The 16,218-nt window shown below is 39.4% G+C and overlaps 1 long non-coding RNA gene across 9 annotated transcripts in view; it reads right to left on the bottom strand.

The window, feature by feature from the left end:
• LOC141574748 (uncharacterized) overlaps nucleotides 1–16,218 on the bottom strand; it is a 945,654-nt gene that overhangs the window by 569,494 nt on the left and 359,942 nt on the right. For all 9 annotated transcript variants that reach the window (XR_012501786.1, XR_012501790.1, XR_012501785.1 and 6 more), the window contains one exon: nucleotides 11,744–11,882. This is a non-coding gene — a long non-coding RNA (uncharacterized LOC141574748). The remainder of the gene's footprint in view (nucleotides 1–11,743; nucleotides 11,883–16,218) is intronic.

Raw genomic sequence — 16,218 nt, forward strand, 5'->3', positions numbered from 1 at the left:
ATCAAAATTATTCCATCCCCGATCTGGAGTCAGGATGTCATACATGGGATGTTATCTGCACATTATCCAATTTTCTAATGGATTTTTCTTTCCTTTGAAGATAATGTGTCTGAGGGAGTCACCCAAGTGGATGCGGTTCTGGTTAGAGCTTATTCCTGATCACCCACTCTCTCACATTTCCCAGGCACAACACACACTACTTTGTATTCAGGGTGCTTTCACATTCGTTCCACTCTAGCACATGAAGAAAGATAAACATATTTGTGAATGTTCTAAGTGATCTCTGAACATGCTGAACCGTAAAAGAGAAAAAAAAGCCAACAGCAACAAAAACACCACCTAATCTCCACTTTAAAATAATGAAACTGGGTTCAGTGACCTGACGAGGGCTCACAAGAGGGGTCAGTGCCCCCCATCAGGGTCTGCAATGGGAAAAGCGACGACTATCTTCTTTAAAAAATTCACTTAAAGGTATAGCGCAGATTTATGATGAAACTGTGGGCACACCTGAATATAATTTAAAAGTAGGTATTTTGTGATTGAAATTCTGTTGTTGGCGCATTAGGATCTATTTTTAAGTATCTTTTTTTCTTCCTTTCATGCTGGAATTTGCCCTTGCTTCACAGACTCTGTAAAGTGTCCACTCACTAGAATCGACACATATACACCAAATGAGAATATCTTCTGCGATGGGAGGTCAAAATAAAAGTGGTCAAATTGTGACATTACACATCTTTCTCTGAATCAGAAATCCAACAGCAAACTTGAACACTTTGAGCATTACTTTGATTTACAAAAATCTCCAGGGAGCTTTTGGTCCATAAATCAGAAGAGATTACACTGGATTGTATTTTCAACTGCGACAAATATAACTTTGTTCTATTCCCTTGAACATTATTTAAAACACAATGGCACTCATTTTGCTCTACTCAGCAGACATAAAGGTCAAACAATTATTTAAATTTCTCATTAGGAACATATTGCAAAATTAATGTAAAAGTTAATGTGAAACATCAAATATATTTGAAATAATTCATTTACATATTTATTCAGGATACACTTAAAGTGAAAACATCTCTACATACTTCAGAGGAAGGCTCATGCAATTCAAACACAAATACTTAGAATACGTTGTAAATAACTGCAGAAGAAAAACTTTAATATATGTAGGACAAATACGATTTAGGCATATTGTCATATTTGAAATCTAGATTTTTAATGCTGATCAAATTTTAAACAATCTCAAACTAAAGCTCTTTTTTATAAGAGTGGATTTCTTTGACTTTGAATTTGATTAATTAATCTAAAGGAAACGAAATTTTCTCACAATCAGACTTGATGGTTTACTGTTTATTTTTTCCATTTAATCAATAAGGTCAGCTAAAATAATCAAAGTAATTTGGTGGAGTCAATCCGGCTATAATTTCAGTTCATTTTCCCTGACTATAAAATAAACAAAAAAAATGATTTAGCCTACTTAGAGTTGAGTAAAGCTTTTAAGAATACTTGATATAAAAACAAAAATGTATCGTAGTTTTAAGTGAGAAAAGTAGTAAGTAAAAATGCATTTTAGTAAGTGGGAAAGGCACAGTATTTGGCTTTGAATTCTCACTCTAATATTTACAGATGTGTAATCTTAGGCGAGATATGGGAATTCTCAAGCTCAGTTCCCACACTTTTAAAATAGGAACAATGTTGGCCACCGTGTAGGATGATCGTGAGGAATCAGGACAGACATCATGTGTGTGAACTCATCACAACATGTCTGAGGGGAAGCCAGCAAAAGTTATCGTCTGAGTATAACAAGGTAATCATGGATGAGACTAAAAAACCCATAGTTTAATGATTTAGCCCATTGGGCTAAATAGTGATGACGTTTGCCCTTGAAGAGAAAATGAATGTATCCACTATCAATCATCCTGTGCAATAATTTGTCTTGATGGTACAAAGAAAGGCAGAGGACTGAGAGAAGGAAGGGGTCTATGGTGGTGTCAAAGCCCAGGGCAAGAATCCAGATTAAGAGAAGGACTGATGTGTCTCTGGCGGGGACAGGGAGGAGTCCAAGGACCAGCCTGGTGAGACAGGTGAGGACAAGGCAGAAGAAACCAGGGCAGGGCTGGACTTCCACGGTCCTTGGAAGATGCAGTGCCTACGCTTGCTTGGAGCAAAGCAGTATCATCCCAAAAGACTGGGCTGGGGAAGAGGGAAGCCCAGGGGAGAGAGAGGTGACACTAAACACACAAGTGTCCACAGGGGACACTGAGATGTCCAGTTTCTTATGCTGTCATCAGCAGGGTCACGCTTCCTCTATCCTTCATAATAACTCTCTGGAATTCTGTTTCCCTCAGAGAATGGCAAGAGAAAAAAGGAAAAGATTGAGTTTTTTTTTTTAATGATTCTTATTTGTAACAGGTGAATGGCTGAACATTTAACTAAACAGGGGCCCAAATTTTCAAATACTCTCAAAAGTTTAGGAAACATAGGGAACACGTGGCTAAGAAGAGGTGGGGCTGAAAGTTAACTCCCAGTTCCTCTCTAAATGCTAGTTAGTCTTAGTCATTATATAATCCCGTAAGTCCAAATAAAATAAAATCACACTTCCTTCAGAACCTAATTATAATAACCAGATTAGGAAGGCGTGCAGAATCTTTTGGGGAATTCTTTATAATAATCCATGAAAAAACATCCCTCGTAAGTAGCCTGCTGGCTCTGTTAGGATTTCTCACGCTCAGCTGCAGAGCCCTCAGTGAACAGTGTCCATTCCAGCCCAAGTAACTTCGTCACCACGTTACGTTTAACGTCGCCATTTAAGCTCCGGTGTCACAGCAGTGGTTATTTCCTGACATTGCAGATGGCTGATGACAAACAGAGAGGGATGGAAACTGAGCAGTGCCTCTGACATGACGGATCTGGCCCTGGACTGCTGCCCCGTCCTGGACGACGGTCTCTGGTCACCCATTCAGGCCATTCTCTCAGTGTGGCCTTAGTCCAGCCCTGCCACTGAGAGACAGCCGGGTATCACAGCTCTGGGCCTCTCCACCTGTTTGGTTCATGTTTGTGTGATGTTTTCTCCAAGAAGCCTAGAACAGTCGTCCCAGTACCACTGACGGAATAACTTCTCTTCCCTCACTGACGTGAAATTGCATGTGCATCGTATAATGAATTACTTTACATGACTCTAATCATTAAATCTATTTAGATATATGAGACTAAATGGAATCGTCTCTGTTTAGATTAAATGCCACTGTTCAGAATACTTTTGTAAGTGAGCTGAGAAAAATATTAATTCCAGGTGGGATCACCCCAAGCCATTTGAAACAATACAAGACCACAGACGCCATCACTTGGTACATGATCTAGAAATACACAATGTGAAAACAATGAGGAAAGGAATTGGAACATGGGCTTTAAAATATGCTGCCTAAGTTTTTCATTGTAATGTGCCACTAATTTCATATACACAAATCTAGTGTGTACATTTCTGCCTTCACTGCTACTAATGAAAACTCCACACTACAGTTGGAGTTTGAGATTTGATTGGATGTAATTGAGTTTCTCTGCCTCGCATAATCACCCCTGGAGAGGGCACTGACAGTTTTATCACCCTCAATTCTCTTCTAAATTATGCAAATGCTATTGGTTCTTTGAAATAGTCCTCTGCATCATCCCTTATAAATTGCTTAGAAACCCAAGACTGATTAACCATCAGAAGGAGTGAATGTGCCGGGAATGGCATGAGTTAGCCATTATGCTCAGCTGACTCTCAATCATCCCAAGATAGACTCCAGCCCACTCAGCTGTGCAGCCTTGGATACGTTCCTTAATTGCTATACGCTCCATTTTTTTCATCTGTAATATGGGGATGGTAATAATAGTATCCACCTCATAGGATTGTTATGAGGATTAAATATGTTAATATTTGTAGAACATTTAGAAAAAAGCCTCACACATACTAAGGATACACTCTTTGTTATCTCACTGATTCATCTTCAATATTCCGCCGATTTTCTGCACCCATACTGTTCCCCACACTCCTCAGTAGCCTCAACCGTCACATTCTCTCTCAAAAAAAAAAAAGATTTAATGAGGTCATTTAAGTGTGAATGTCCAATAAGGCTACACATATTGGTCCTTGCATGATGAATCTGGATTTAGACAAAGAATAAAGAAAGTAGTCTCTAACGTATAATTAAACGTCCAGAGGAGCTGGGTTCACAGGTAGAAGGTTCTTGCATTTCTGAAACTGTATCGTAAAGTAACCGCCAATTACAAGGCCCCTAAAATTAGCGGTACCACAGTTGGAGGCAGGGAGCTCAATTTCTACGACCAATATGATTGTATAGGCTTTACAGTAGGGTCAAAATACACAGAAAAGAAACTTCCTGAGAAGCAACGCTGCTGTTTCCAACACACAATGAAAACCCAAGGACGCAACTGAAGTATAATTAACTTCAAACACAGCCTTTCTCGGGACCAGTTCCCTAACAGAGTAGCCAGGGTGATTCTGCCCAGAAAGATGGACCTATATTATCAAAGATCATGGCTATTCCTAACCCACAGGAAAAATGGAGAGCAAATAATCCCATGACCTTCCTGCTCACCTGAGATGGAATTCCTCAAAAACTCCATCCCATCAGACAGCAGCTGACCTATCAGAGAGCAAAGCCTTCCCTCCTTCCCCCACACGAACTCTTCCCTGCATTCTCTCTAGGACCAGAGGGGACAGTGAAGACTGATCTTCTGGGAAATCCCACGTCAAATGTTTTTTTCTTGGTCACCTCTGCTATTTCCTAGCTCCTTCCACATTCTTCCGTATGTTTCCTCTCGAGGCTCAAATTCTCATAGCTTCCTCCTTTCACAAACCTTTCCTGAGTGTCCGGTGAATCCCCCAGTTCATAGTAACCAAGCTTCACCTCCCCCTCTCCTCACCTCCCCCTCTTCAGGGCCCACCTGAAAGCCGGCCTTCCCTCTTAGCCTTCTGCTCATCCTACGGAAGACTCTGTACTTAGGATGCTGCCTGCAGATCACTTTACCCCTGCTCCCAGCTACAGTCCCTGCTGCTCTGAGGCTTGTGCCGTCTTGTCAGAATGTCTCGTCAAGGGCGTCTCTTGCCCCCTTTCCCTCAGGCATTCTCCTCTCATCAGGTCCTAGATTCCTTCATTTTCTCCATATCTGCCAGATTCCTTCCATCTTCAGTCGCTTCCGTGTTTAGCCTGTGCTTATAATCAGCCCCACCAGTCCCATCCACGCCATCTTCACTTCCCACCTTCCATCTGCCACACGTACTCTTGACAAAACCCCAGTCATCACTAAACCCAAAGTGCTGAGTGCTTCTTAGGTTCCCCCACAGAGTCACTCATGCAAGTGAACTACCAGTCATTAAATTCAGGGATTCCATCCACTTTCTCTGTATCCTGAAATATCAGCCTGGTGCCTGACACTTATAGAGCTCTCAATACATGTTTATTATATAAAGGAATGAGTAAATGTTATGAAGAACGAGTTGCCACTGTCCTTGTTGTAAATGACACGCGTTCTCCGTGGCAGACACGGTGATACATGACCTGTCACCTCCTTTAAGGAAGGGCTGGCTGTTCTCGCTACTGAGAGTGCTGTCAGCACCTTGAGGGACGCCCGTAGCAACAGAGAGCTCACCCAAGGCCACACCTCTTCCAGGGCAGCCACATCAAGTAAGTATTTGATGCAGGCATATGAAGGTCTGACCTTCTCATCCTTGATGCCAGGGAGTCAGCTGAGACTCTTGTCTGGACCTCATTTCAGCCCGGTTTCCCTCTCCACCCGTCTCTGCATCCTTCCCTTCCCTGCCACAGGGGTGTGTCCGAGGGTCACTCCCTCACATGCATCCTGCACACTGAAACCTGTCTCAGAGTCTGCCTCCTCTTAGAGAGTCTGATCTAATACCTCACAACGTGATAGACAAAGGCATTTTCCAAGATGAGAGCTTGCATGCACGACAGCATTTTTAAGCCCCAAACTGGACCACGTTTAATCCATGTGATTCCAGTTTACACGTGCTGACATCCTGAATGATCAATAGATGCTTGAGGCATCACATTCGTTCGTTTTTTACCAAAAAGTGAAAGAACAGGAAATAAGTGAAAAAATAGGGTTAGAAGGCAACTTAATAGCAACATTTTTCTTCCAAATACTTTAGTTCGTCTAATTGTTTCAATTTATCTTCTTGACTTTTTTCCTTGGAATAATGACATTGAGTAAGCAGTGGAATTCACATTACGCAGGCATGCACTGAGTCCATGCCATATTCTTTTTATTATTATCCACTTAGGAAATCTATTAACTGTCTTTGAATTTCATAGCCAGAGGGCAATATATAATCTGTTGCTGTTTCCCCCATTGCGCAGACACTACTAAAACTTCAATGAATGTCTTAATCACAGATCTTTATTAACTGAAACCTATCAGGAATTAAAAGAAGGCTTCTGGTTCCTAAGACAATTACATCACAGGCTTATTTTTATGATGGCCTTCAAAGAAACAAGTCTTTCTTATTAATGGCTCAAATATCAAACACACAAGATAGGCTTAATAAAATAGTCTTGACAGACTGTCATTACAAGTGGTACCTGACATCAATCCCGTGTTGTGAATAATAAGATTCAGTTAGAAATTTTACCTTCGGCCTGATACAGTTCCAAAGTGCGGAAATAATACCAATAGTTTGCATTAATCTATGCAAGTGGTTTTAGAACAGAAAATAAGTATTCTGTTAAAAAACATCAGTTTGGGAAAAATCGTTACAAAAATGTTCCCCATACAGACGAGCTATTCCGGGACAAGAAAACAAGGGGACAGGTAAAACGCGGGTTCTGTGAGGACCGTGCGTCTCTCAGTTGCAAGGGTGTGAAACACAATGACTACATTCTAGCCCTACACCGTCCAAGAGAAACATAATGCAAGCCACAGATGTGATTTAAAATTTCCCAGTATGTACAACAAAAAGAAAAAAGGAATAGGTGATATTCATTTTAGTAAAAAAGTTAACATATTTGAAATGTTATTTCATCATGCAATCAATGTAAAGCATTATAAATTAGGTTTTTTTTATATTCTTTTCATAAAACTAAGTCTTCAAAATCCAGTGTTATTCACGCTCAGAGCACATCTCAGTTGACATGAGCATATTCCAAGTGCCTAACAGTCACTGTAACTAGTGGCTGAGCACAGACAGCACGGCTCCAGATACCTGGACGGACCTTTCAGTGCTTCTTAAATCACCAAATCCCCACAGTCCACTGTGAAGGCATACTTTGGGTGCAAATAATTTTCTCCCATCTGTCAACAGCCAGATACATTTTGTTCTCTTCTCCAGAAAAGAAAAAGAAATACTGATCCATCTTGTAAATGCTATTTTAAATGTATTTTCTAAAAAACCTCTTTTGTGGATTAAGTGATTGCCTTATAAACAGTGCTCTTGAATATAAGTATTTTACGTTCCTACCCTCGGAAAATGTACATGAATCTTAATTTGTGTAATTGATTTGGAGTTTAACTGAAGATATACCGCAAAAGGAAGAGGTACTTGCTTCGTTTTACAAGCTAATCTCATGGTTATTCATTTCATTTTCTAAGACCACTGTCAGAGAAAGAGCATGTGAGTCAAAATTGCTTCCACTGACTTCGGATACCCTTTGTTCCCTAGGAAGAGAGTGTGGATTCATTTTCCAGAAACCTGGTCTATGTGTGAGATGGTACGGTACACATGAGCAGGTTGAGAGCACCTGCATCATTAAGTAAAAAGAATGCTCTTCATCATTGTTATTCCTAAACTTTACGGAGCACCCTGCACTTGACTGTGGTAATGGAGAGGAAATCCCAAAGGCATTTCACATGCCGTGCTGAGGGACTGAACAAGAGGGCAGAGTTTACGATGCCACCACATGATGATCCATTCGATACCGTCAGTGTCACCATCAGAAAATTGGAAATTACAAACTGCTATGTGTGCAACACTGTAATCATTGTTTTGCATACATTATTGGATTATTCTTTATGATTGACATTGGATAAGAGCGCTATACCCATTATTTTATGTATTCTTTACAATAAACTTTAATCAAACTTATATGGCAGAGGTTAACATCCATATTTTAAAGGCAAGAACATTTACTTGTGAGGTTAGACAATGTGTCCAAATCACTTTAAGAATTCAGAGGCATGTCTTAAAAACAGTATAAGAAACAAAGAGAATTCAAAGAGCATTGTTCCTCTTTCAAATCTTTATGCTAAAAAAAAAATGATGATGTACAAACAGGCTTGGGGAGATTAGCAGAATTTAGTGGCTTAGCAAAATGGGTATGAAGTGTGAGTGTTTACCCACCTTCCACGTTTGTTCATTTGTTCTGGGGATTAAATGATATACCAGGTCATAAGTCAGCTTGAAACATTGTTCAAGGGTACCTTGAACCTAGCAGGCACTCATTATGTACAGAGGAGCTAAATAACTACGTGCTTAAAAAACATTAGATATTCTATTTCCCTAGTAATTTTCAAATTTTTAAAATAGCCCTTGGTGGAGACATCAATGTAATAAACATCAAGCTGATGTGATATAAACAGTTTTATCTGCCCAGTGGTATTAGCAGTAGCCAGGCTTTACTGCACCATTTCTGCAGAGGTTGCATCATGAAATTTCTCAATGAGGAGTCCTGGGCGGGTATTTTCTCAGAAACCCCATCAGAGCTACCATATTTTTCTTCTCATTTTTAAAAATAACTCTACTGTGATACAAAGACAGATCTGTAACACAGTAGAAACGAGAAATCATGATGCACCGCGCTGGCCCAGTGCTACATTCAGAAGTGCGTAATATGAAAAACTGCATACTTATTGGGAAAACCTATTCCCAGAGGACATTCTTTTCCAAAGTCAAGTTTCAGCCTTCTTCGCATTGTCACTACATTTGAGTGAAGCATCTTTCTGGGTGGATTTTTTAAAGGCTTGCCTCTTTTTTCCCCATTGAGAATGCCCTTCTTCAGGCAGTCCTGCTGTAACCCATTGAAACTCAATAAAATACACTTAGAGCGGCTTAGTGAGATTACAGGCAATTGAACTTTACAAGCTTCATTTTATTTTAATGCAAATTATTCTTCATCTTAAAATGCATGTTTTTCACCTTATTAAGCATATGATTCATTTGGAAAAAAAAAAACTGCGTTCATGCCAAGTAAAGCTAGGTATATAATGAAATGCGACTTCCACTTTCTAATAAAAACATAAATACCTTCTGCGTGGACCTTTCTGGAACAAACATAAGAAGCCGTAACATGTGAAGCAGAGGGAGCTTTTCCTCAGCTTTCAGGACGCGGCTTGCTGCTGAGGGACCGTATTACCAGATTCGGCCTCCTTGCCACACTCACCACATAATCACATTTACGTAATCTGCAACTACACCGTCGCCAGACACTAGGACGCAGGCTCTCAGGACGTGGGGAACTTCTAGGGCCCCTCGCCATTAAATTTTTGAGAACAAGACCTTACCTGGCCCCAAGTAGACACTTCTGAATGAACAAATTGCCAGCTAGAAACTGCCTTTTATTATTTTCAAGGAAATACTATCAAAAAACACTAAATATTATTCAAATATTTCCTTTGTTTTCCACAATAATTCAAGTCTCAAAAGAATGTTTTTAATGCGTTTTTATATTCTTATTTGTTAGCTGTTAGACATGGATATCCAAATGTTTCTATTTCCCAAAATAATAGAGTCTGTTTTCAAAGTTTTCACATTCATTTTATGGGACACATTTTTTAATAGTTTTAAAATTGATCTGCCAAGTCTTAGGCAGATTCAATTGACCTACAAGAAAAATGATTGATTTTCTGAGCATTTTCTTAGTTCTCTATAAGTGTTTTTTTAATTGAGCATTTTCCTTTTCTTAGCAAATTCCAAATGAAAAATATTTTTCTATTTTTAAGCAAGTGTAAATATCTTTATCAATATATGTAGTTCTCCAGAACCCTACAACAATCTGGAGATGGCATATATAGTAGCGACAAGTGATGGTTAGGTCAATACAAACAGAAACCAACCCTGCCTTTTAGGAATAATAACATGGAGGGCACATCTTAATGAACTGAAATGATTAAAAGCTTTTTTGAGTACTATATGCATAATGAAAAAAATCTCTATCATTTGGCACATACATAAACTCTGACATCAGTGTATAGCAAAGTGGTGAGGACAAAGTCAACATTCAGTAAGTGACTTAAAGTGTGTGGATACAGCCCTAGGTTAAAAAAAATGCAGTTTTTGATTAAGATATTGCTTAGAAAAAACACAATAAGCAACACACTGATAATAATAAACAATGCCAATCTTTGGAGGCCATATTGCTAGCAACAAGTTAAATCTCTTGGCAAGATAATTGCAGTAATAAGCCACAAATTAATGAAATTCTCATATAAGCTAGTTTCTTTTTCTCTGTTTCAAGGCTCCTGGTGTGCACTGTTAAACCTGGCCAGGTTTTGATGATCAAAGAGTTCTTGGTAAGAGAGAAGATATGGTTTGTTCTTAATCTATCTCCTTTACCAGAAAAAGTCATAACAATTTTGTGTCAGTAGGTTTATCTTCCTATACGAACTGTAACACATAAATGTAATCGCAGCCTGTCACCAACTCAGTTCTGAAAGCACTTCTTTAGTGTCTGTTCCGTGCAATGCAATGCAACAGATGCAAGAGGGATCCAAAGCTCAACGCGACCCACCCCTTCACTGCCGAGCCCTCACAGCCGGGCCGGCGTGACGGACGTGCAGACTGCCACTAACTCTGACAGAGAGAAGGCGAAATGCATTAAATATAAAAGAGCTAGTCTGTGGAAACACAAAAATGGAGCAACTAATTTTGAAACAGTCCACCTGAGATAACTACCCATGAGGGATCTTCTTGGACAGACCGTCAACAAAGGGAGAAGGAAAGCAAGAAAATTCCACACGGAAAAAAATAAATACCAAGGGCACATAGGTATGAATTTTGATAGGAAATGTTGTGGATCAGCAATAGCTCTGTGTCTATATTTCAAATAGAAAACCTGAAGATGTACCTTGTACTGGGGCCTCCGGAAGACCATACCATGGAATCTGAAGTTCGAGTTCTTAGTAACATAGTTGCCTCGGTGAATTAATGACCACAGATCTCAATTCTAATGTATTTTGTCAGTCCACTCGCACTTTCCATACCAACCCTTTCAAGGCTTATGTTAACCATGCTGAAATCATGCTTCTCAGACTTAGCTGAGGAACCTACTTCACACACACACACACACACGTGCGCCCACACACACACACATGCACGTACACACACACACACACATCTACACACGTGCACACGTAGAAATCATTAGAATGAAACTTCCCTCCAGCGCACCTACTCTCAAGGCACCCATCTGCCCTCCTCTCCCATTTGTACGATGGAAGATGTAGTCAAGTGGATAGTGTCTCCCCAAAAGTCAGGTATGTCAGAAAACTCCTGGAACCTAATGAAATGCGACTTTTACTTTCCAACAAAAATATAAATGCATTTCCTTATTAGGAAATAGGGTTTTTGCAGATATAATTAATTAGGGATCTTGAGGTAAACTCATCTTGGATGTAGGGCGAGCCCAAATCCAATGGTTGCAGTCCTTATAAAAGGAGAAGATGCAGAGAGAGACACAGACACAGAGAAGGTGATGTGGAGATGGACACGGAGATCAGAATGACTCACCTGCAAGCCACGGGACACCAAGGACTGCCAGCAACCACCGTGACCTGAGGGGCGTGGGGCAGTTTCTCTGAGCCTCCATAAGAGAGCAGTCCTGCCAGCTCCTCAATTTCAGACCATCAGCCTTCAGACTACTCCTCACCTGTGAGAGAAGAGATTCATGTTGTGTTAAGCCAGGTGGTTTGTAGTCATTTGTCCTGACAGCCTGGGAAACTGACATGGATTTTGATACCAGGAAGCAGAATGCTGCTGTGACAAATACCAAAAAATATGTGAAAATGGATGTAGATTCAGATAAGAGAGAGAGGCCAGATAAATTCTGAGACACATGCGTGATGCAGCTACAAGCTGAGGGATGCCAAGGATTTCCAGGAGTCAGCAGAAGCCAGGAGAGACCCCTGGGATGGCTTCTCCTCAAAGCCTCCAGAAAAATCAACCTGGCTGACACCTTGATTTCAGAATTTTGGTTTCCTGAACTGCAAGAGAATGAATTTCTGTTGTTTTAAGTTACCCAGCTCATGGCAATTTATTTTATATACACATATAATAGTAGATAATTAGTCATATCTTCAACACACAATGGAAGCAAAGCATCAAACTCACAGGGCTAAACAGGTAAACCAGTGGGCAAGGGAAGCACCTCACCTAGCAGGTGTGACATAAATAATCTGACAGCAGCTCTTCATTGGATTTTATTTCATTTCTCATTTTTTTACTCAGTGGAGCTAAATGAGAAATGATTTCCAAAAGAGCTCACTTTCAAAGTAAAATATTTCCAGACATAGTATTAGTGTTCAGAGAACTACTCAGTGTCATAAAATACAACTTTTTCTTATATTCAAAATGCATAAAAAACGGTCAATGAACTCTATATGACTTAGTTGATATTTTCCAGTTTTACCATATACTTAACACTACTTTATCTTTTTTTTACTGAAATATACTTGACCTACAATATTATATGAGTTTCAGGTGTATAACATAGTAATTCAACATTTACATACATTACAAATTGATTGGAACGATACGCCTAATCTGGTACCCCTCTGTCACCAGTTATTACAGTACTAATGGACAGTATTCCCTACGCTGCACATTACATCACTGTGACATGTATTATATAACTGGAGGTTTGTACCTCTTAATTTCCTTCACCTATTCCACCCAACCTCTCCACCTCATCACCCCAGTCTTGGTGACTACCAGTTTGTTCTCTGTATCTGTGAATCTGTTTCTGTTTTGTTTTGGTTTTTTGTGTGTGTTTTTTAGATTTCACATATAAGTGAAATCATACTGTATTTGTCTTTGTCTGACTTATTTCACTCAGCATAATAACCTTTGGATCTATCCATGTCACAAATGACAAGATTATATTCTTTCTTATGGTTGAGTAATATTTCATTGTGTGTATAGGTATATAAGTATATACATGTAAATACCTATACACACCACATCTTCTTTAACTATTCATCCATCAGTGGACACTTAGATTGCTTCCGAATCTTGGCGATTGCAAATAATGATGCGATGAACGTAGGAGTTCATGTTTTTGAACTGGTGCTTTCGTTTTCTTCAAATAGCCAGAAGTGGAAATGCTGTATTGTATGACAGCACTATTTTTAACTTTTTGGGGAGTCTCCACACTGTTTTCCATAGTGGTTGCATCGATTTACATTCCCACTGACAGTACTCAAGGATTCCCTTTCTCCACATCCTTCCCAACACTTGTTTTGTTGACTTTTTGATAATACACATTCCAGCACGTGTGAAGTGGTATCTCACTGTGGCTTTGATTTGCATTTCTCTAATGATTAATAATACTAAGCATCTTTTCATGTCTCTGTTGGCCATCTGTATGTCTCCCTTGGAAAAATGTCTATTCATGTCCTCTGCCCATTTTTAAATTAGGTCATTTGTTTTTTAGATATTGGGTTGTGTGAGTTCTTCATATATTTTGGGTATTAATCTCTTATTAGATATATCACTGGCAAGCATCTTCTCTCATTCAATAGGTTACCTTTTCATTTTATTGTACCCTTTGCTGTCCAAAAGCTTTTTAGTTTGATGTAGTCCCATTTGTTTATTTTTGCTTTTGTTGCCCTTGCATGTGGGGACATAACCAGAAAAATATTGCTAAGAAATGTCAAAGAACATACTACCTGTTTTCTTCTAAGAATTTTATGTTTTTAGGTCTGACATTTAAGTCTTTAATCTATCCATTATGAGGATTTATTTATTTATTGGTATATGGTGTAAGAAAGTGGTCTAGTTTCTTTTTTTTTGGCACACAGCTGTCTTGAGTTTTCCCAATACCAATTATTGAAGAGGCTGTCTTTTCCTCACTGTATATTCTTGGCTCCTTTGTGCTAAATTACCTGATATATAAATGCGGGTTTGTGTCAGGGCTCTCTATTCTGTCTCATTGATCTCTGTGTCTGATTTATGCCAATAATGTACTGCATGATCACAACAGTTTTGCAATATAGTTTGAAATCAGAAAGTGTGATACCTCCAACTTTGCTCTTCTTTCTTAAGATTGCTTTGGCTATTTGGGTCTTTCATGGTTCCATAAAAATTTTGAGATTATTTGTTCCAGTTCTATGAAAAATTCTTTGGTATTTTGAAGGGGATGGCACTGAATCTGTATAAAGCTTTGGTTAGCAGGAACATTTCGAGGTCCATTTAACATTTCTTGAAAGGCTATGTTAGTGCGATGAACTCTTTTAGCTTTAGTTTGTCTTGGAAACTCTTTCTCTCTCCTTCAATTTTGAATGATAAACTTACCAGGTAGAGTATTCTTGGTTGGAAGTTTTTCCTTTCAGCACTTTGAATATATGTGCCGCTACCTTCTAGCCTGTAAAGTTTCTGCTAAAAAATCAGCAGATAGTCTTAGATAGCCTTATAGAGGGTCTCTTGTATATAACTAGTTTTTTTTTCCCAAAATAAAACTAAATAAAACCATTGTCTCTCAGAGCAAAATCACTTAATTGTGGCTATTTTGGTAATAATCATAACTAATATTTGACTTCTCAGTACGTGCCAGGCATTATTCAAAGCTCGTCTAGACATACTCACTCACTAACTCATTACAACAACACAGATATAAGCACTATTATTACGCTTTTTATAGACCAGGCGACAGCTATGGAGAGGGTGAGCAAGTTAACTAAGAAACCACGGCAGTGTCAGAACCTGAACGAGCACTCACACGGCCTGTACACCTAACCACTAAAGAAAGTTAAAGGCAATCAATCTTCCAAGAAGCAAAAGGAAAAGAAGGGCTGAATGAGAAGCACAGACAGGTCCTGTAAACGCAAACCAAAGAAAGGGTGATAAGAGAAGGCCTCCTATATCCAGGTGGCAGTGCACAGCCTATGGCAGAGAAGGATGCATCAGGTCGGATGGCCTAATAGCACCAAATATTAAATCCCCAGAGACAGGTCAGGTCATTCTGGTCCCATGCTCAACAAACAACAGTCTGACTTTAACTCAGCTTCCAATGTAATGTGCATACAAGGAGACGTGTTGGCCAGAGGAATTGAATACATATTCCATTAGCAGGATTATTTCTCATCGTAAATGAGTAAATTGGCATTCTGGTTTCATACATCGGTCTCATGTAAGCTTCATCAGAGAGTGGAAGCTTTCCTGAGCCTGATGAAGACTGGCAGAATGATAAAATCATGTTTCTGTTATGCAGAGCTGAGGCTTAGCTGGGGGTGCACACCAAAGATAATGTCTGACCGCAAGGACCCTGTTTGGGATAGCTCCAGTGACTTCCGTTAGCATTGCCCACTACCTTGATATGCACTATACCACCTTTCCACAGCACTCTAGACTGTATCACTGAATCTAAATCACAGAATTAAAAGATTAAAAAGTCAAGGTTGGAAGAAACTTTAGAGATAGCCCAGTTGCTATCTGGTTCTTGAGTGTCCTCTAAAATATCACTTACAAACATTTGCTCAGTCAATACTTAAAAACCTCTGGAAGTTTTTCACCATCTCCCAAGGATACCCTTCTCATTTGATGGAAAATGATAAATTTGAGCCGAATCTGCTTCCTTTAATCTTGCAAACACAGTTAGGAGCTGCTTAGATAAGACCCTTCCTTCTTCCATGTGATGAACGTGCGAGATCAGAAAAAAATTCTCAAATCCCCATGAGTCTGCCCTCCCCAAAGCTAATCTGCTCTAATGTCTTCAAATATTTTTTTTTAGTGGCCAAAATTCTTACCTTGTCAAGAATTCTTACCAAGTCACTTTCCATTAATCCAGTTTTAGTGTAACCAATCTCCTCTTGAGTTTATCACCTCAAAGTTTCTCAAAAGTCATTCTACTGTGAATGGACTGGCACAAAAAACATTTTCCAGATAATCTACTTCTACTAATGGGCTACAGTTGCACCAACATTGTTGAAAGAACATAACGGAGATGAACTGAAACGCCTACATCTTTTTCAACCCAGCGTTTCTCGCGG

Source organism: Camelus bactrianus, chromosome 23, assembly GCF_048773025.1.
Source record: "Camelus bactrianus isolate YW-2024 breed Bactrian camel chromosome 23, ASM4877302v1, whole genome shotgun sequence".
Taxonomy (NCBI): domain Eukaryota; kingdom Metazoa; phylum Chordata; class Mammalia; order Artiodactyla; family Camelidae; genus Camelus; species Camelus bactrianus.